Raw genomic sequence first — 21878 nt, 5'->3', positions numbered from 1 at the left:
AGAAGCGATCAGAGTTAAAATGTCCTTTAAAGAGAGTAAAGATAGGTAACTTTAGACTGTTCAGTTTAAAATGCATTTAAAATGAACTAGAGTGGCCCCTAAAAGAATAGAGCATGTGGAAACAACCACCGCCACTCATTCCAAAAGGAAACAGAGATGACCAGGACACAATAAGTAGGTAGAAATAAATTCACATATATCAGTAAACACATTGTAATAGGGAGTCTGACTGTTTTTTAATGTCTGACTGCTCACAGCTTTTACGCCTCAACCGCTCGTACCCCACATTTGGACAGTGTCCTCCTTTGGCACTGGTGGGAGATTCAGTCCACACAAGCCCCCTGCCTGCCTGCAAACTCTTGCCTAGGCCCACCCCCTAGCCACAGTAGAGACCTAGGTCAGTCTCCTTTCCTTTCTGTCTCAAGACATTTTGGTCTTGCTTGAGACTCCTGCCTGCTGTCCCCACGACCTCAGCTATGCAAGGAAGAAACCTTTCCGTACTCTCTTGATGTTTGGAGGACATCATCAGTCTTGACGTCTGAACCAGACCTCAAGTGGGTGTCCACCTGCCCCTGCAGGTGACCGTAGCAACATTAAATGTGAATGAATAAAGCTGTCTATCTAGTTAAAGACGAAAGACTGAAGAAAGTAAAGGACAAATCCAGATAAATCTGTTTACAAGAGACGCACCCAAAACACAAAGACCCAGACAGACTGGACGTCAAGTGGAGTGAGTTTGTGTGCTTCAGCCCAGTGGGCACTGAGGCGGAAGGCACAGGCCTTCTCTCCCACAAGGCGTGTCTGACAGTGCCTCCTGTAACAGCCGGAGTTAGTGGGGCCTGTGTTTCTGCATGTTTCTTACAAAGCTGATTTGATTGAGTTGACTTTTTTTTTTTTATTAAATTCAGTTTTATTGAAATACATTCACACACCATACAATCATCCATGGTATACAATCCACTGTCCACAGTATGATAACATAGTTATGCGTTCATCACTACAATCTATCTCTGAACATTTTCCTTACATCAGAAAGAACCAGAACAAGAATGAAAAATAAAAGTGAAAAAAGAACACCCAAATCATCCCCCCATCCCACCCCATTTGTCCTTTAGTTTTTATCCCCATTTTTCTACTCATCCATACACTAGATAAAGGGGGTGTGATCCACACAATCACAACTGTCACCCCTTGTAATCTACATTATTATATAATTGTCTTCAGGAGTCCAGACTGCTGGGTTGGAGTTTGGTAGTTTCAGGTATTTACTTCTAGCTATTCCAATACATTAAAACCTAAGAGGTGTTATCTGTATAGTGCGTAAGAATGTCCACCAGAGTGACCTCTCGACTCCATTTGAAATCTCTCAGCCACTGAAACTATTTCATTGATTGAGTTGACTTTTGCCTGTCTCTCCTCTTTTGCTATGGTAACCAGGAGGAACCAGAAGGAAATAGGTTCTCAGGAGCAAGTAGGATATCATTTGGACACTTTAGCAACCCTGAGATGTCTTTCAACCCAATGGTTGTTCTTCATGAAAAACTGTGTTAAATCAGGGAACCACTTATTCTGACTTCCTATGTGGGTTTAAGCCCATATGCTTTAAAACAAGAAAACTAAGAAAAAGTTCAACTTTTACTAGGGAGAAAATTCTGTTAGAAGTTAGAAGTCTTGCTTTACCATTTAACCATTATATAATCTTTTTCAATGTCTTCCTTTTCTCATGTGTTAAAATCAATAGGGAAACTTTAAATAATGTTAACATGTGCAGGAACAATATGAATGATTTTTCAATGCTAAATTGAACATAGCACAAAAATATATCAGTAATAAAGTTGCAGGCTTTAATTGCATCCTGGGTGAACAATATAGACGTTAAAATAGAAAGTAGAGTCCTCTCCGTTTTGGGGAAGGTTTCACAAGGGGCAAGCCTTAATAACTGAGCAATTCTCTTAATATTGGTGTTTGAATAATTCTGTGAAATTTTCTCTTTCATTCACCCGACAAATACTTGCTTACTGTGTGTCGGGCACTATTTTAAGGATGTAGCACTGAACAAAACACAGAATTCCTGCCCTTAGGGTGTTTATAGTGTAGTGGAGGAGACAGTAAATACATGAGACATATATTATCCTGGATGGCTAAAGTGGTGTGGAGAAAGACAAAGCAGAGAAGAGGGATAGGAGATGGCAGGGGGAGGGATTTGGAGTCTTGGATAGGGTGGTTGGGGAAGGTCACCCCCCAGAGCGAGGTTGGAGCAGAGGCCTGAGGGAAGGTGGAAGGGAGGAAGTGAGCCCTGAAGGCGTGAGCGTGGGGCTGGCTGGTCCAGCCAAGGGGCAGAGGGGCTGCAGGTGCGAGGCCCACCCAGGGGGGGTGGGGGCATGGCTGTGGGTGTGGCCAAGGGCAAGTGCAAGGCCTGCCAGTGGGAGGGCGGGGCCAGGGCCCAGCACATGCAAGGCCTGTCAGTGGGAGGGAGCCCACATGTGGGGCATGGCAGGGGTGTGGTCAGGGGCGTGGCAGGCATCAGACCCCGTAGAGCGCTTTAAGAGTCCTTTCCAGGGGTTTTGAGGACATGTTGAAAGATTTTGCCTTTTTTTTTTTTTTAATTTTTAAATTTTTTTTATTTTTTAAATTCAGTTTTATTGAGATATATTCACATGTCATACAGTCATCCACGGTGCACAATCAGCTGTTCACTGTACCATCATATAGTTGTACATTCATCACCCCAAGCAATTTTTGAACTTATTCCTTACTCCAAAAAGAATGAAAGAATAAAAATAGAAGTAAAAAAGAACACCCCAAGCATTCTATCCCCCCATCCAACACCATTTTTCTTTTAGTTTTTGTGCCCATTTTTCTACTTACCTGTCTGTACACTGGGATAAAGAGAGTGTGAGCCCCAGGGTTTTCACACCATGCAATCTAAGTAGCTATGCAGTAATCTTCAAGAATCAAGGCTACTGGGTTGCAGTTGGACAGCTTTAGGTATTTCCTTCTAGCTATTCCAATACACTAAAAACTAAAAAGGGATATCTGTATAGTGCATAAGAAAATCCTCCAGAGTGACCTCTTGACTCCATTAGAAATCTCTCAGCCACTGAAACTTTATTTTGTTTCATTTCACTTCCCCCTTTTGGTCACAAAGATTTTCTCAATCCCATGATGCTGGGTCCAGGCTCATCCCCAGTTGACATATCCTGCGTTTCCAGGGAGATTTATACCCTTGGGAGTCAGGTCCCATGCAGTAGGGAGGGCAGTGAGTTTACCTGTAGAGTTGGCTTAGCTAGAAAGAGAGGCCACATCTGAGCAACAAAAGAGGTTCTCTGGGGGAGATTCTTAGGCACAATTATAAGTAGGCTTAGGAAGGACTTTGCCTGTTGAGCTGTGTAGACTGAAAGCTGCCGGCGGTTTCTCTGGCTTTCTGGCTCTGCCTGGAAGTGGACTATGAGTGATGGCTGCAGGGGGTACAGGGCCCAGGCAGAAGTGGGGGTTCTGAGCATACTTCTGAAGGTAGGCCCAACAGGATCTGCTGATGGATTAGATGTGGACTGTGAGGGAGATGGGAGGCAAGGGAGACCGCAAACATTTTTGGAAGGTGGAATTCCATTTGGAGATGAAATTCCAAGTTTTAGGAGGCTGTATTAAATGGATTCCTCACCAATATTTTAAAATGTATTCCAGAAACTAAAACCTCCTGTTCTAGTTTGCTAATGCTGCCAGAATGCAAAACACCAGGGATGGATTGGCTTTTATAAAAGGGGGTTTATTTGGTTACACAGTTACAGTCTTAAGGCCATAAAGTGTCCAAGGTAACACATCAGCAATCGACTACCTTCACTGTAGGATTGCCAGTGGTGTCCAGAAAACCTCTGTTAGCTGGGAAGGCACGTGGCTGGCGTCTGCTCCAAAGTTCTGGTTTCAGAATGGCTTTCTCCCAGGATGTTCCTCTCTAGGCTGCAGCTCCTCAAAAATGTCACTCTTAGTTGCACTTGGGATATTTGTCCTCTCTCAGCTTCTCCGGAGCAGGAGTCTGCTTTCAACAGCCGTCTTCAAACTGTCTCTCATCTGCAGCTCCTGTGCTTTCTTCAGAGTGTCCCTCTTCGCTGTAGCAAGCTCGCTCCTTCTGTCTGATCTTATATAGTGCACCAGTAATTTAATTCAGACCCACCCAATGGGCAGGCCAACACCTCCATGGTAATTATCCAATCAGAGTCATCACCCACAGGTGGGTGGGACACATCTCCATGGAAACACTCAAAGAATTACAATCTAATTAACACTGATAGGTCTGCCCACACAAGATTACATCAAAGATAATGGCGTTTGAGGGACATAATACATTCAAACCGGCACACCTCTCTAGGCTGTTGTGTGTTCATGTGTTGGATTTAAATGGTCAGGATGCGTGATGGAGTCTGTGTAGACAGACCCCTTCCCCTCCCTCCCGTGGAACAGTGTGGGCTGTGGAGGCACGGTTGTGGGCTCCCCAGGAGTGTACATCATCGGGAAGGAGGAGGAGGGACGCAGAGAAGGGAGCAGGGAAGGATGCTCAGCTATGTTCCAGCTGCCCTTACCAAACGGGCAAAGCATGTCAGTAACTTCAGAAACAATTTCAACAGTAAAATCTTTCTGAAAAAAATTTTGCTGCTAAATCTGACTTTTAAATATATAAGAAAAACCTTGTTTCTTCCATTTATAGAAAATGTTTAGAAAAGGCAAATCTATAGAGACAGAAAGCAGATTAGTAGTTTCTTGGGTTGAGGAGTGAGAATGGACTTTGAACTGCAGGTGGGTGTGAGGAATCTTTTGGGGTGATGGAAGTGTTTTAAAACTGGAGTGATGGTTGTACAGCTATCTAAATCTACTAAAAGTCATTGAATTATAGGCTTAAAACGGGTGACGTTTATGATGTGTAAATTATACCTCAGTAAAGCTGTTAAAAAAATAAATCACTGGAAGTGAAAAGCAAAAGCCTCATTCTTCAATCATTATAATTAATATTTTAAATACTTACATGGAGAGTTTTTTGGTCAAACTTTTAAATCCAATTATAGTTTTAGTTTTGAGTCCCTAATTACATATTTATATGTTAAAATAGTTGTATGCTTTCTACAACGGAATCTTGATTATTTAGATTTCTAATAATAAGCCAAATTCTTGGTAAAACTAGTGCGAAGGAGCATATCTTATATAAAATGAATATCATAATAAAGCCCAGCAAAGAAATGTGTGAATGGAAGGAAGCAGGCATTAGTTATGTGCTGTTTTTTTCAGGACAAGGAACATGCTTTGCTTAATGTTGGTATATTGTTAAAATGGAACATTGCTGCGTTACACATATGTGAAAGCAAATGCATTAAAATTAAAAGATCTAGAAGTAAATGCACCAAACTAACCAGAGTTACTTCATTTGGGGGAGTGGGGCTTGGGAGGAGTGGCTAAAGGTGATGTTTTCCTTTGTATTATTTAAATTTTTATAAGAAGAAGATCTGCATTTATTTATGCATGTTATTACTTACATAATTAATTGAAAACAAGGGTATGAACAGACCAAACAACCAAAAAGGAAAACAAAGATTAGAGCATAAATTAAGTCAGTAGGGATAGAGAATAGGATAAAACTGAAAAATATTTAGTTGGCAAGTTGATGCAGTACAAAACCATCGCCGAGATCAACAAGGAATGGTTAAGTAGATTAGCCTAAATTAACTCAGTGGAATGTGAACCTGTAAACAATATTTTATTAAATTTATGAAGCATAATGGAAAATATTTACATTTACTGACTAAAAGAAGACAATATAATATGTACAATTTAGTTTACAGTAATGAAAACATAGGAAAATGGAGGCAAAGAAAGATGACAGAATGGGTATTTATGATAGCTAAATGAATAGAGGAGTTCTTGTAACTCTGTGTACTTTCTTTAAAGGATTTCTGACTAACCAGAAGTAATTGAAAAGGAAACCTTGCTGAAATGGGTATTGACAAAATGCATATTAAAGTAATTGCAAAGAATTCTAGAAATAAGAATTGCTTGAAACATAAAACACCCACTTTTATACACATTTTTAAGCTGCAGTCATGAGAACAGATACCTCTCCTGCCCTATTATTTATTCCATTTGCTGGCTTCCCAGCCCTTGTGTCGCTAATTAATGCTTTTAGTCTAATCAGGCACACTTATTTTTATCGTGAATTTGTTTTGTTACATTTTCCTGTGTTAGCATGTTAGATAGACCATAACAGGGAGAAATAGGTGAGAACCAGTAAAAACAGCTTATGTAATATGCATAATTGAGATTCTAATGTCAAAACAAAAGAGTTTTTTTCTAAAATTTGATTTTAAAAAGTCTTAGTAAAAACAATACATTGCTTGAAAAAGTTGTAATACAATACAAAAATATATGATGTAAAAGGTGATACTCCCTGATTTTGCCCTTTAGTCTTATTTTCAGAGGGAAGGATGAAATTTATGCATCTCCATTATTTTCATGTTTGCCTACATAAACCTTGTATTATGAGGTTTACCCCTCATATTGTGATTTTAATATGTAACATGACATCCTGGACATAGTAAAGACTCTAAGTGTATTGCTCTTCTAAACTTTTCTGTATTATGGTAAATTATTTAGAATTAGAGAAAACAAATTTCAGATAAATTGATGGTCATTTGTTTCTGTGGGTTAAATGATCTTGCTTTATATTGATGATTCTCTGATGCCCGAGCATGGTGTCCCCCAGCCCCCGGGCATTTAGCAACAACGACTGCAGGATCCTCGGTTCCCACAATTGGAGGGTGCTGCTGGCGCCTGGTGGTGGAGGCCAGGGGTGCTGCTCAGCGTCCCGGGAAGCGCGGGCCGGCCCCAGGACCCCCAGGGCCCAGGTGGCAAACCTGCCCAGGTGGCCACGTCCCTGCCCCCCTCACTGCGCGGCTGCCGGCAGCTGTTGGCGCCTGCGCTTCAGTTTCTGTCCTATATACCACTAAGAGCAGTGCTTATCTCCTAGGCTAGTATGAATACGCCTCATAGGTGTGAAATACTTAGAAGAGTGCCTGCCAGACCGGGGGCTCGATTAATGTCGTCTGCTCTGGTTTTGTTGTTATTCTTTTAACATGGAAATTCATACCCACAATCAAAGATACAAATGTTTTCAGTTTTGCTGTGGTTTATAAACAAGTTTCTCAGTAAAAAGTAATTTCTAATATTTTAAAATCCATTAAAAAAATAAAATCACAGCCTTCTGAAATTTTCTTATCAACATAAAACAAAACGAATGGTGAATTATTATGTATCTCACAGTTTGGGGAAGTTTCCAAACACGATTATGAGACTTAACTGTATTCTTACATACTATTTCATGTGTGAATTATTTCAAAAAATATTTTTAAAATGATGTCATGAGTGATGATACATCTGATAGTGCAGTGGCCCTTGATCTGGGACAGTATTTCAGTGCTCTTTCCCCCTGGCCCAGAAGCTGTCGTTTGTTTCTTTGAAAGTGCCAACTCCAGTAACATAACTCAGGAAGTGTGTGTTGATTTAAAAAAAGGGAACGAGTTTAAATAATTCTGACCTTTCTCCATTCATAGTTTAGGTTGTTGAGGACATTTTTTGGGAATCAATATTATGATTATGATTACATTGTGAGGGTACATTGAAGTGTTCAGTTTCTTAAAGTCTAGATTATTTTCAGAGGTAATAGAAAATCCTTATTTTAGTCACATCATTGTTTTATTTCCTCTTTTAATACCTGCTAAAATTTACTGTAAAACTCAGTCTGAATTATTTGTGTGTTTTTCACTGCTATCCCTATCAGTGAAGTAATTTATGAACAGTACATATATTAACGCATATCGTTAAAGTAAATAAAGATTTGATTCAAAGTATTTCTGTGTACCTTTTAAATATAAAATTCTCAGAAAATCTGCAGATTTTCAGGCAATGTATAGTGCTATGGTTTTGTAGAAACAAATGCCAGCTTTATTTTCTCCATAATTTGACTAAGATAATAAGTGGACAGGAGAAAAACACATATCCCTTTCTTGAACTAAAAATAAAAGGGAGTATAAGAATACATGCATTTCTTTTCTTGTTTTTCTTTGCTTTCTTTCTTTTCTTTTTCTTCTTTTTTTTTTTAAACTTCAGTTTTAGTTTGTTACCACTTGATGGCAGTGATAGTGCTAGAGCTACCCGAAGAAGGTTAGGGCAAGAACTCATTATGAACAACAAAAAGGTAGGTGCAAGGCTAGCTCTGACATTTTAATATTACTCACATTTCTAGATGATATTACTTATATTGCAAGTGACAGTAATAGGGGGAAAAGCCTCTAGATGGAGCTTCAGTACCTTCTAAGGGAGAACATTTCGTCTCCCTTCCCAAATGCAGGCTTTATATGGTTTTACATAATATATTGAATTCCGGATGGGTTTTAAAAATAATATTTGAAGATGAGTATGAGTCAATTGTAATTAGAGAAGATAATTCACCAAGTCCAGTAATGTTTTGAAAAAATGGCTGATTATCTTAATTTTCTATATCATTAGATGTTTGTTGAAAAAAGTATTTAAAAAGTATTACTCAAAATATTTCTGTCTGGTGTTAAAATGAGCTTGCATATCTAACAAATTAAAATTAGTAAGATATTTTATTAATAAGAAATTAGTTGCTTAAACTTGGTATTACCCCCAAATTGTTATGCTTATTTTCATTCAATATTTGAGTTCATTTTTTTAGTAATCAATAAAATACTAATTAAAATTAAATTTTATTTTTCCTTGTGAAACTGGCAGAAAAATCAGTTATTTTTTATAGTAATATATTGATATTGGCCAGGAGGTAATAAAAAATTAAATTAGCACAATCTTCTGGCAGATAATTTATGATACATAACAATAGCTTTAAAAAAGTTAAATAGCTTTAAAAAAAGTTATCCTTACCATTTAATAGTTTTAAATAGCTTTAAAGAGTTTTAAATAATTAAATAGCTTTAAAAAAAGTTATCCATACCATTCTAGGGATATTTCTAAAATGCAAATATGATCTCATTTCTCACCTTAAAAACCTCTCATGGCTGTTATACTTATTGATTGCTGTGTAACATATGACCCCAAAACTTAGTGGCTTAAAGCAAAAAATATTTTGCTGTATCTCCTGATTTTGTGGGTCAGAAATTTGGGCAGACATTGCCTGGGTGTCCTGTCATTTCACCTGGCAGCAGAGGGTATTTTGCTGGAAGATGGGCTGGTCTGGAGGATGCCTGAGAGCCCGTTGGTCTGCCCAGCACCTTGGCTGGAGTGGCTGGAAGGCTGGGCTCTGTTGGTGTGCAGACATACAGCTCCTCCAGGGCTGTCCTCGTGGAGCTCCAGGGCTCTGATGGAGTGGCAGGTGGAAGCTGGACTGCCTTCCATGACCTAGCCTTGGAGGACCCGTGGCATCACCTCCGCTCCCCTGTCCTGGCTGATGCAGTTGTCACATAGTCTGTGCAGAATCAAGGGGAGAGCACCTCTACCTTTCCTTTTTTTTTTTTTTCTGTAGAGAAGCTGTGAGTTTACAAAACAATCATGCGTGAAATACAGAATTCCCGTGCACCACCCCACTCCCAACACCTTGCGTTGTTGTGGAACATTTCTTACTATTGATGGTAGCACTTTTTTAATATAATTGTACTAATTTTTTTTAACAGTAGTTACCTTTGTTACAGTTGATGAAGGATTATTTAAGTAGTTATATTTAGTGTCCATTATTTACATTAGGTGTGTTTTTTCCACTATACCACCCTACTATTACCACCTTGTATTAGTATCATATATTTGTTACAATTCATGAAAAAACATTCTTATACTTGTACTATAAGCCATAGTCCATCATCTACAATAGAGTTCACATATTGTTTTATAGTCCTATATTTTATCTTTTAATTTTTATTCTAGTATTATGTAAATCTTCTTTTAACCACATTTACCTATATAATTCTGTGCTGTTGATTACACTCAGAATAATGTGCTACCATCACCACCATCCATTTCCAAACCTTTACCATCAGCCTAAATAGAAAGTCTGTACAAATTAAGCATCAGCTCACCATTCTCTAACCCCAGTCTATCTCCTGGTTATCTATATTCTAGATTCTAACTGTATGCGTTGGCTTATTATAATTACCCCCAAATTAATTGTTACGTCTATTTTTATTCAACATTTGAGTTCTTAAGAGAACATAAATATTTTCCCAATTTATGGTAGGATACTAGATTACGTATAGTTAGTATGTATGCATATGTTATATTTTAAATAGATTCAAATTAAAAATGACAAGTCTATATAATATCAAGTCTTTTAGTTAGTACTCAGTAAAGCAATTGGTAGAGGAAAACATTTTATTTAATATTTTACTAGTTTAGAGGAACTTCATCTTGGGTTTCAGAAATGATTGTCTTAACTATAGCAGAAGATTGAATAATTATAGCTAAAATAAGGAATTTTGGTATTTTCACATGTACACTATGTGTGTATTATGTAGGTTCTAGAAATCTAACAAACTAGCTCTTTGTTAAAGAAGAGCCATAAGTCTGATCTTGTGTCTGTGGCCTTTAGAGTGGAAAACAGCAGTATTATTGGATGCAATCAGAGTGCTTCTGTCTAGTTTTAGAATGAGCGTGCCTATCTAATAAGTTAGCAAAAGACATTGATAAGAAATCAGGTGCTTAAAATCAACATCACACCATAGTTAAACAGGTCTGTCCTTACTGTTAATTGTTATGCCTGTGAATATATTTTTCTGATTCTCCAATTTTAAAAAAATATTAATTAAAAGCTTTAGGAATTTTATGGATTCTTTTTGAGAATGTGCATGTTCTTTAAATAGTAAATATTCTTAATTCTCATCAGAAATGTTTTCCATTTATATTGAAGAGCCTATTATCACTACAGATTGAAGTGAGGTTATCATTTTTATTAGGAGAAAAGCTGATGTGAATTGTCTTGGCATCCTGGTGATTTTATTTTCTACTGGGAGTGACAAGAAAACTCAAAAGAAAGATAGTAATTGTCTTACTTTTTTACTGGTATGCCATTACCTGGGGTAATTTTGATGCTTATGAAGCATTTCAGCAAGTATGTGCTATTGGTTTATAATTGGTATTTTAGGATTCACAATGTTAGAGGGAAACCTTACGTAATATTTGGTTTGAATTCAACATGAGATAATTGTTTTATTTTGGAAGAGGTGTATAACTGGAAAATCGTATGAGAAGCGTGAAAAGTGCTTTGAGTGGTTTTAATTTTTTTCAGTTTCTTGAATAAAATTCTTTATTGAGACAGAAAGCTCACTGAAACAGTGGTTGCTAGTAACTTTTAATAATTACCTTTAACAATAGTGTTAGCAGCAGTTGATTTTCTTTTTGGCTAAGCAAATAGGGCACAAATTCATTTCGTGATGATATATAAAGTCAATGAAACTTGCAGCTTAATTTGCTTGTTAATCACCTCAGTAGTAAAAATCTCTTAGAAAGCCATATGTTGCTTTATTGCTTCTTTGTCTAAGTTTTGTGGACTTTAGTAAGAAGACAACACTTTTCAGAAACATAAATTTTCAAGTGTTCATCTTTTATTATTAATACTATCTAAACTAGGTTAATTACATTAAGTTAGTTTTCAGTCCTGTAATGAAATTAACTTTTAAAGATATGCTCTTGCTTTCTCAGGGATATGAAAACCCCAAAGCAAAGAACTGTTATACTACTACAAAGATCCATAAATGGTAGCTGTGTAATAGTAGTTACTGAAGAAATAAATTAATTTAAAATAGTTGTGGTGAAGTTTCAGCTTAAATTGTGACTTGAGGACTCTCCCTTAAATGAAGAGAAACAGAAACATTCTCCATTTCGCTAAAGCACTTGCCCTATGAAGTAGATTATATATCAAGCTAATTTACATTGTTAAACCTTTTTTTAAAGTGAGAAAGAATAAAGCATGTGGTTGTCATTTGCTACAATTACACAGGTTTAAATTTGTCTTTAATTTGATGGAGGAAAAACTCCTGGATTTTACAGTCATTTCGCTTGTTGGGTTGCATTTTCTCCTTTCAGCCAGTTATGTTGATACGAACCAGTATTGCCTATAGTACTTAAGGTTTGTTGAGATGACTTTGTTATCTTACTGCAAGTAGTGCTAAACCTGCAGTGAAGTATTGCTACTGACTAATACTTCTTGTTGTATTATAGCACATTGTGCTCACTTGCAGTATTACTTCTATAAACCTCATTAACAGTAGATTTTATCAGTGTCAATAAGACAAAAATAAATTAGCCTAGTGAAAAGGACTATCAAACTTCTTCTATATTTCTTCTTGTAAACTATTAGCTTTTAAACGAATTTTCCTGGAATGTAGTCTCATAAACAGCTTTTTAGTAAACTGTGTGTTGAAAGTATAAGCACAGGGCAGTCTGTAGCAGTTATTGTTGTGTTTAGTAAAATTTCTCTTTATTATCAGAACATTCTTTTACTACACACATAAAAAGCACTGCTACTCATACAGAGCTTGAACAATGTGGGTGATGCTTCCCAATTCTTAAAATGCATCTGGACAGCTCTGCATCCCGTTCATTTTATACATGTTCAAATGTCAGTTGTCTTGTCACTCTGTATTCGGATTTTCCATTTTTATTGAGTAGCTTTTGGTAATATCTAAAATAATTTACAGCAGCTGGTAAAACAATTTGACTCTCTAGTTTTGTTTTTTAATAAAAATTTTTATTGCTTTTTTTCTAAGGTTTCTTGGGGTTGATTACTCTGCCCCTCCCCTGGGTCCATCCCCTTTCCCTAAAATTTTCATTATTAAGAAGAAAAAGTGCATGATTACTTCTCTAGTAACACCATGAATTTTTTAAAAAAACGTTTTACTTTGAAATAATTTCAGATTTACTGGAAAGTTGTAAAAATATACAAAAATAATACAGAGAACTCCAGTATTCCCCCTACTCAGATACCCATATTTACCAACTTTCAACATTTTGCTGCATTTGCTATAATGTTCTTTCTTTCCTTCCTTCCTTCCTTCCTTCTTTCCTTCCTTCCTTCTTTCCTTCGTTCCTTCCTTCCTTCGTTCCTTCCTTCCTTCCATCCATCAATCCATCTATGTATCTATCAACATCTATCTTCTAAACATGAAGAGTAGACCGTATACATCATGCTCCTTTAACACTTAATACATCCGTGTACATTTCCTGAGAACAAGGATATTCACTTATCTAACTACATTAAGTACAGTTCTCAAGTTCAAGAATATAAAGAATAGTCTGTGTTCTAATTTTTTCACTTGGCCCAGTGATGTCCTTTTGGGCATTTCCATTATTAGATCCAGTCCAGGATTACGTATTGCATTTAATTGTCATTGTCTCTTAGTGTCTCTCTCTCTCTCTCTCTCTCTCTTTTTTTTTTTTTTTTAAGTGTAGTAAGGTGTACACCACCCAAAATTTCCCCTCTCAGCCACTCCCAAGTATACAATTCAGTGGCATTAGTTACATTCACAAAATGTTTTGCCACCATCACCTCCATCTATTACCAGAACTTCCGCAATCCCTAAACAGAAACTCTGCACCCATTATGCACAACTCCTCATTCCCTTTCCACCACTCTTGGTGATGTGCACTCTTCTTTCTGTCTCTAGGAATTTGCATATTCTAGTTACTTCATATAAGTGGAGTCATACAGTATCTGTCCTTTTGTGTGTGGCTTATTTCACACATAATGTCTTCAAGGTTCATCCATGTTGTTGCATGTATCAGAACTTTGTTTCTTTTTTCAGCTGAATGATACTCCATTGAATGTGTATAATACATTTAGTGTCTCCATTCAGCTGTGGCAGACAATGAGTTGCTTCCACCTTTTTGCTATTGTGAGAAAAATGCTGCTACGAAAAACGGTGCACAGATACCTGTCCAAACCCTGCTTGCAATTCTTTGGAGTATATACCTAGACATGGAATTCCCAAGTCACATGGTAGTTTAACATTTTGAGTAAGTATTAGACTGTTTTCCATAGCAGCTGCAACATTTTACATTTCCACCAACAATGTACAAGGGTTCCTATTTCTCTGCCTCTGAGCCAGCATTTGTTATTTCCTGTTTTTGATAATAGCAACTGTCTGGGTCTGAGGTGATTTCTCATTGTGGTTTTGATTTGCATTTCCCTAATGGCTAATCATGTTGAGCATCTTTTCATATGCTTATTGGCCATTTGTGTATCTTCATTGGAGAAATTTCATTCAAATCATTTGCCTGTTTTTTAATTGGGTTCCTTGTCTTTTTGTGGTTTATTTGAAACACTTTGTTATATATTCTGGATATTAAATGCTTATCAGATATATAGTTTCTAAATCTTTTCTCCCATTCTGTGGATTTTTTTCATTTTCTTGATAGTGTCCTTTGATGAACAAGTATTTTAAATGTTTATGAAGTTCCATTTATATATTTTTATTCTTGTGTTACTCGTGCTTCTGGTGTTTTTAGAATTAAGTTTTAAGAATCAATTGTCTAATATAGGTCCTGAAGGTATTTTGCTATGTTTTCTTCTAAGAATTTTAAGCTTTTATATTCAGGCTGTTGATCCATTTTGAGTTAGTTTTTATATGTGGTATGAGGTAGGAGTCCACTTTAATTCTTTTGCTTGTGGATGTCTAGTTGCCTCAACACCATTTTTGAAGAGCACCATGACTTCTTAAACTAAAAAACAAAACATGCCAACAGACAGACATTCTTAATTTAGTCTCTTCTGTGTGCTTTTAATTTTTTGAAGTTAAATAACATTAAGTGAAAGTCCATGTAAATAGTTAATAAAGAACCTTTATGGTAAAAGTATTATTTACTTTTTGATATAAACTTTATGTTATCATTCTTTTAAGTGAAATAGCCTTGATTTATGAAAACAGTTTATTTGGATTCCAGAACAGATCTGGTGGTCTTCACAAATTGTAGTTGTGTATAAATCTCCAAATTCATTGATACTTAAAAAACTGCTGGCCAATAGATAAGAAACTTCAATATGAATTAGTAGCTTATTAATGAAGGCCGTCTAAGTAGTAAAGTCATCGTGTCATGCAAAATGTGTATAAAAATGTAGAGTGAATTACATATTATATGAATATAATTATAATATGTAGGTCTATAATATTGAGGATAATGAAATAATTAGTTGTATTATCAATAAGAAATAATAGTAATTGTAAACAGGAGCTGTATTACAAATTTTCAGCCTTTATAATCATTCTATTCTATGTGTCAGCTAGGAAATACATTTTGATAATACCTTAAAGATCTGTCTTAAATTTGTCTACTTGCAAACATATTAATTGTACTATAATGTAAAAGGAATACTTAACAGTAAATTCAGGCAATTTAGGATAATCTATAAACAGAAAATTTCAATATACAGAATGGTATACATGTGTTACTATTATATTATGGAAATACATATATATGAATTTAATTCACTGTTTCTGGTTATTTTGATCTATAGTTTATGGTTTAAAACTTTGATCTCAGACCTGGAACATAATAATGGTTTAAGAAGATATTGAAAGTGAAGTACTTAATTTGTGCTTTGAGTAGTCATCTTAATTTTATCTTTTAGATATTTGAATTGGTAATAGATTTTTTTATGTGTCTCTTTTAATCCTCTCATCTTTTGTTTTTGTTACCCAGTTTATTTAGAATGTAGCTTTGTATGTAAAACAAATTTCTAAGCTCACTTTGAATGTCATCTATTCTAGAATTTAAAAAATGTCTATTTTTAAAACATTCATAGACTTGTAGTAATATTTACTTAGAATATTTTTTCAATTCTGGAACTATAATGTAATTCCTGAAGAAGAAGAGTAATGTTTTACAATGTTGAATGAACATGTATTATGTGTACATAAAGAAACTAATGAAATAACTTCTGGGTTTATTCATGAAGTTTGTTTTCTTATAGGCTAGCATAAAAACTGCAATTAAAAACAAATTTTATCCTAATGGATATGATGTTTTGGTATGAAAAATCTTTTCATACCAAAAATCTTAATATGTTACAGTTTTATCTATGAATTATTAAAATTACTTAAATGATTAATCATTTATAATTATTTTACTTCATAAACCCATGAAATGATATGGTTTCAAACAATAAGAATTTAAACACATAATGAAACTGAAATTGACCAGCAAATCTAAGAATTTGTCTACAAATTAGGAACCTAAGGTTTTATTCATGAGCTTAAGAATTGTAGGGAGGGAACGCTTAAATTAAGATATCGTAGCATTTATTGTAGACCTAGTAGCCAAATTTCTTGTCGAAACTAATATTTATTTAAAAAGAAAGCTTGCCTGGTGCGCTCTTCTGCACATAAAGTAGTCATGATTGTTAAAAGGCTTTCAGAGAAGAAGATTAAGGAAGCTTTCGGATTAAAATTCCTTCTTGATTATGGGTACTTTCCTTTGTATATGTTACTCTCTTTCTGATTGATTATATATAGATGAGTATTTAATACTGTCTTGATGATTTTGAAGGAGTGTTTTTGTTATCAACATGTTACAGTTTAACTTTTAAAAGTTAATTTGGTTTAATAACTTTTTTATTAAACTGCCGTGATAGAGTTTTCTGCTAAACCATGTAGCCTCACAAAGCTGCATATATTAAAATTAGCAAAATAAGCCTATATTATTCAGATAAGGAACTGCAAATGTAATTAATTGTGGAATCCTTTGTTGATAGTTTTGTTAGCTTACCAGTCACAGATAATGTGATTTTAATCAATAATAATCTCCAAAAGTTTATTGTGTTTTGTTTTGCTATTAAGCACAAATTTAAGAATAAATCTCTTCTGTGTTGTGTAGAAGAGTGTGCTTAACTTTTGAAGACTAGTTTGATTTCTCAGATATCTCTAAAGTCATGATTCAAAGAAAAGGAATAAAATAAAATATTAGCACTAACCATTCCTTGTTTCCTTACCTACTTGCAGTCTTTAACAGTCAATTGTCTGTCAGCTGTGAACACTTGAAGTTCTGCACATTGCTCTGCAGGGATGTCAAACGTGTTGTACAAAATAGCTCTAGCAACAAAATAAATGGCAGAATATGGAATCTAAGAAGCCCTTAGATGTACTGTTACAACGATCTTCAAATCAGTTCTGATGCAGTCAGCATGGAACATTTTAAATTCCAGGCAGGTTGGCAATGCAGTGTGCGTTAGGAGTCCAGTTGGAGAAGCTTCGGGAAGGGAAGGGCACCTCGGCTTCGCACCACTTGGCATCATCTCAGTGTGTTCTCCACTCCCTCCCAGCTGCGGACTTTCTAGGAAAGTGATGTTGCTAAAGTATACTTAATTCAGAAGGGTAGCTTAGAGAAATGGTATCTGTCCCAGAGGGAAGTCATCTCACCAGGGACATTGGAGGCAATACATTTTAAAACTTTTTCCTCACCTATGGTAGTGAGAAGTTTTATATATGGAGACACATAATTAGGTTAAATCTTTTCACTGCTTAAAACAAAGCAAAACAAAGTAAAACACAAACAAAACCCAGAAAGGAAGTGAAATACCGTAACCAGTTTAAGAAGGAAGGTTCAGATTTTTCCTTCTTGCTACCCATGTATTAGAACCAGGAATTAATTGTTAAAATAATTTCCGAATGTATTTGGGTATAGTTATTTTACATTCTCTGCTTTTAAGTGATTTGATAATTGGTTTTAAATTGTTTCCAGGTTTAAAAGATGTCTATCATATTTTATTTAGAAATACCCGTGTTTCAATAGGTGTTTGGTTTCTAATGCCAGACTAGGTTAGTCAGTCCTGTAAAACCACTGGGGTTACCTTAGTGATTGGGAGATAGATATTGGCAAGTACTTATTGGTGGGAATGTCATTGGCAGCCCCTGTAGGAAACAGTTTGGTAGTTCCTCAAAAAGTTAAATATAGGATTATTACATGACTGGCAATTCCACTCTTTGGTGTATTACCCAAAGAATTGAAAACGGACTCCTTTGTGCATCACTGTTCATAGCAGCAGCATTCACAGTAACCAAGAGGTGGAGCATCCAAATGTCCATTGACAGATGAGTGGATGAACAAAATGTGGTATATCCATACAAATGGAATATTATTCATCTGGAAAAAGGAATGAAGTTCTGGTACATGATATAACATCAGTGAACCTTATAAACGTTATGTTGAATGGAATACAGAAAAGCAGAAATATTGTGTGATTCCACTTACACCAATGTGCTGGTTTGAATGTATTGTGTCCCCCAAATGCCATTATCTTTGATGTAGTCTTGTGTGGGCAGATGTTAGCAGTTTTGATTAGATTTCTTTGAGTATTTCTTTGGGGATGTGCCCCACCCAGCTGTGGGTGATGACTCTAATTGGATGGTTTCCATGGAGTGTTGGCCCACCCATTCAGGGTGGGCCTTGATCAGTGGAGCCATGTAAATGAGCTGACAGACAGAGGGAACTTGGTGCAGCTGAGAGCAACATTTTGAAGAGGAACTACAGCCAAGAAGGACACTGAAGAGTGCCCAGGAGCTGAGAGAGGAACTGCAGTTTGATGACAGCCATTGGAAGCAGACTCTTGCTCCGGAGAAGCTAAGAGAAGACAAATACCCCAAGTGCAACTAAGAGTGACATTTCTGAGGAACTGCAGCCTAGAGAGGAACGTCCTGGGAGAAAGCCATTTTGAAACCAGAACTTTGGAGGAGACACCAGCCACGTGCCTTCCCAGCTAACAGAGGTTTTCCGGACGCCATTGGCCATCCTCCAGTGAAGGTACCTGATTGCTGATACGTTGCGTTGGACACTTCATGGCCTTAAGACTATAACTGTGTAACCAAATAAACCCCCTTTTATAAAAGCCAATCCATGTCTGGTGTTTTGCATTCCAGCAGCACTAGCAAACTACAACAATGAACTATGTAGAATGGGCAAATGTATAGAAAAAGAAAGTAGATTAGAGCTTGCCAGGGGGAGAGGGAAATGGGGAGGTATAGAGTTTCCGTTTTGGGTGATGAAAAAAGTTTTGGTAATGGATATTGGTGATGGTAGCATGACACTGTAAATGTAATTAATGGCACTGAATTATATACACTTTGACCAGTGTTGAAAATGGCAAATTTTATGTTAAGTTACCACAATAAAAAATAAATTAAAAAAGAAACTAATGTAGGAGAGAAAAGAAGTTAAATGTAGAATCAATCACCATATACTGCAGTTCTTCTTTTGCAGAATAGCTAGACAAAATAGTACACACTGATTTACCGGCCCTTCTCCCTTCTGTCTGCATGTCTGCTTTTTTGCCGTAGTGTAACCTTCCACCACCTCTAAGGAAGACTTCAAGGTTACGAGAACTGTCTTAACCACCAGCTTCCACTCTCATTCCTGCTGACTCAGGCGAGGAGTCCCCAACTTTCATGAGTCATGCCTTTTATGTCTTGTCAGGATTTGTAATATTTACATTCAATAAGAGTGCTTTCAGCTCCCCACGACCAGGCTGCAGAGCGGCATCCACATCTCCCCTCTCCGCCGTCCTGCTGGAGGTGTGCCCTCTTTGAAGGTCTAGCACAGACTACAGCTTTGAGCGTCCGGCCTGTGGATCCAGGTCCTTAATCAACACAGCCACGGAATGTTTCGGAGGCGCCTCCTACTTGGCAAGCTCATGATCTCTGCCCTTGTAGTCCTCTTCCCCTGTCCCCTGTTCTTTTGAATCGTCCCAGTATCGTCCCTTATGCAGGCTGACATGTACACATTGTCTGTCTGACAAGTTGCCCCCTAATCGAATCCAGTCACGGTTCTCCTAGCAATTCTTAAAGACTCTGGGTCTGACTCCTCCACACATCACCCCAGACAAGCCCATCGGTGCTGTCCTGCCCCCCACCCCCCTCCTGTGATTATCCTAGACGCACTGAGTAACTCTTACCTGTACCATACTGTCATTGACTACCATGATCGGTAAGCCCCCACAACTGCTGCCAGCTCCAGAGCACACCTGCCCACTGCAGGACTGCCCAACCCCGTGGAGCCAGGGGCTGGGTCCTGGGCCTTCAGCTAACACTGTCACAGAAAAGCCAGTCCTTGTTTGCCAGTAGGAGTGGCCTTTGCCTTATTTCTGCATTTTCTCATTAGAGCACCTCTGATTGGCCAACCCTAAATCACTTCTGACTTTCTGCTTTCTAACTTCTGTGATATGGAAAGGCACTCTAGAACCACAATGTCCCTTGATAACTAACTCAAAGTAAACAGAATCTAAATTCAGTTCCTAGCTGCATCTCAAGTGCTAGCAGCCACCTGTAGCCAGTGGTACCATGTTGGAAAGTGCAATCCAGAAGCTTTCCATCATGGCCCGAAGGTGCTTTGGTCAGGGCTGGCCAGAAGGAAGGTGGATGGAGAGTCGCCTTATCCACTGAGGAGCCATGATATTGGAGACAGAGTGTACGTCAGAGAAGAATCTCTTAGTGGCACAAGAGTATAGCTTGCACAAGGATCGTGGGAGGTCTGGATTCTGGTGAATTACCAAAGAGGCAGAAAGAAAGGAAATAATTGCGGTTGACTGCTAGAAGTTTGACCTAAGTAGTTTATGTAGGGAAGACTGGGGCAGGAACAGATTTGGAACTTGAAAAAAACATTGAACATTGAAAGAAGTGTTCTCTGTTTTCAAGGAATTTATGATCTGTACTATGAGTAATTTAGGAATTCACTCTGACAGTCCATGAAGAGAAAGGGAAAATATAATGGAAAGTTGTTTCCTGTCAATGAATATGGAGAGATTTCACCCTTTAAAAAAGTGAGTTGATTTCAGAAATCTAAAGAAAAGCACCCAGTATCATTCCATTATACCTCCTGATTTGCATTTTTATTTCATATATTTATCAGTCTTTTAGATTGCCATGAAAACTTTTTTATTAAAATTGGAGGATAACAAGAGAAAACAAACCTTGTATGTTTCAAATACAGTGAGTTGGTTTCAACATTTATTATTTCCTTCTGGTGTGCTTTCCTGTGCTGCAAAGTGTGCAAAGCTGGTCACTGATTCCTGGGCTTGTTTGCAGCAGATGTTCTGGAGGTAATTTAGCTTTGGCCCATGACACATGCTTCTGTAAGTTTTGGAAGGTGGAGATCAGATGGTGCCCATGCTCCTGCTGCTCCTGCCCCTGCTCTTTGCAGGTGTGGGTGCCCATCCCTTGGTTTATGGTGTGGCGTGGACTGGAAACCCTTCTGAGCCCTTTCCTGACCGTGGTGGGGGACTGGCCGCGTGTCTGAGAGGCTGGCTGCAGGCTCCGGGTCCCTCCTGGCTGGCTTTCAGGGACTGGCTACTGTCTCGGGGACGGAGACTCCGGGAACAGGATGGGCTGGCAGCAGCAGCGCAAACACAGCTTTGGGGCTAGGGACCCATCTGCCTCTGAAAGGGAATGGAAACAAAAGGGCATCAGAAGAATGGCAGGTTTTAAACGTTCCCTGTCTCCTCTCTGGATCCTGCAGGGCTGAGCTTCAGAAGCGATCCTTTGGCCCCCGCCACTGGAGGGAGAGTGGGCAGGAGCATGGGGCGGGAGGCAGAGTGGAGCTGGGCTCTGCTCCAAAAAGTCCTCCGAGAGTTAAGTGTAAGTGACTGCGGCACACCCTGTCTAGTGTACATGCCTATTTTTCCTAATCCTGCTTGGTAAGGTAATTACCTATTTTGTTAATCTTTTCAGAGAACTACCTTGTTTCCTTCTCCATGGCTTTAATTTCGGCTTTTATGTTTATCAGTTTTCTTTCTATTTTCTTTTGGTGTATTTTTTTAAACCTTTTATTTTGAAATAATTTCAAACTTACAGGACATTTGCAAAAACAAAACAAACCCCACATGGAAGACACCA

General features: G+C 37.5%; 1 protein-coding gene across 4 annotated transcripts in view; it reads left to right on the top strand.

Moving 5' to 3' along the window:
* DNAJC1 (DnaJ heat shock protein family (Hsp40) member C1) overlaps nt 1–21878 on the top strand; it is a 256895-nt gene that overhangs the window by 97894 nt on the left and 137123 nt on the right. The window contains exon 1 of one of the 4 annotated variants that reach the window (XR_005217185.1): nt 21533–21620. The exons of the other annotated variants lie outside the window; for them this stretch is intronic. The gene's annotated coding sequence lies outside the window, so the exon portion shown is untranslated. Of the gene's footprint in view, nt 1–21532; nt 21621–21878 lie in introns of those variants that run through there. 4 annotated transcript variants of the gene reach the window in all.

The sequence above is a fragment of the Choloepus didactylus genome, chromosome 5 (genome assembly GCF_015220235.1).
Source record: "Choloepus didactylus isolate mChoDid1 chromosome 5, mChoDid1.pri, whole genome shotgun sequence".
NCBI classification, from domain to species: Eukaryota; Metazoa; Chordata; class Mammalia; order Pilosa; family Megalonychidae; genus Choloepus; species Choloepus didactylus.
Note: the sequence above shows the minus strand (reverse complement) of the source record. Positions and strands in the feature narration are given on the sequence as shown.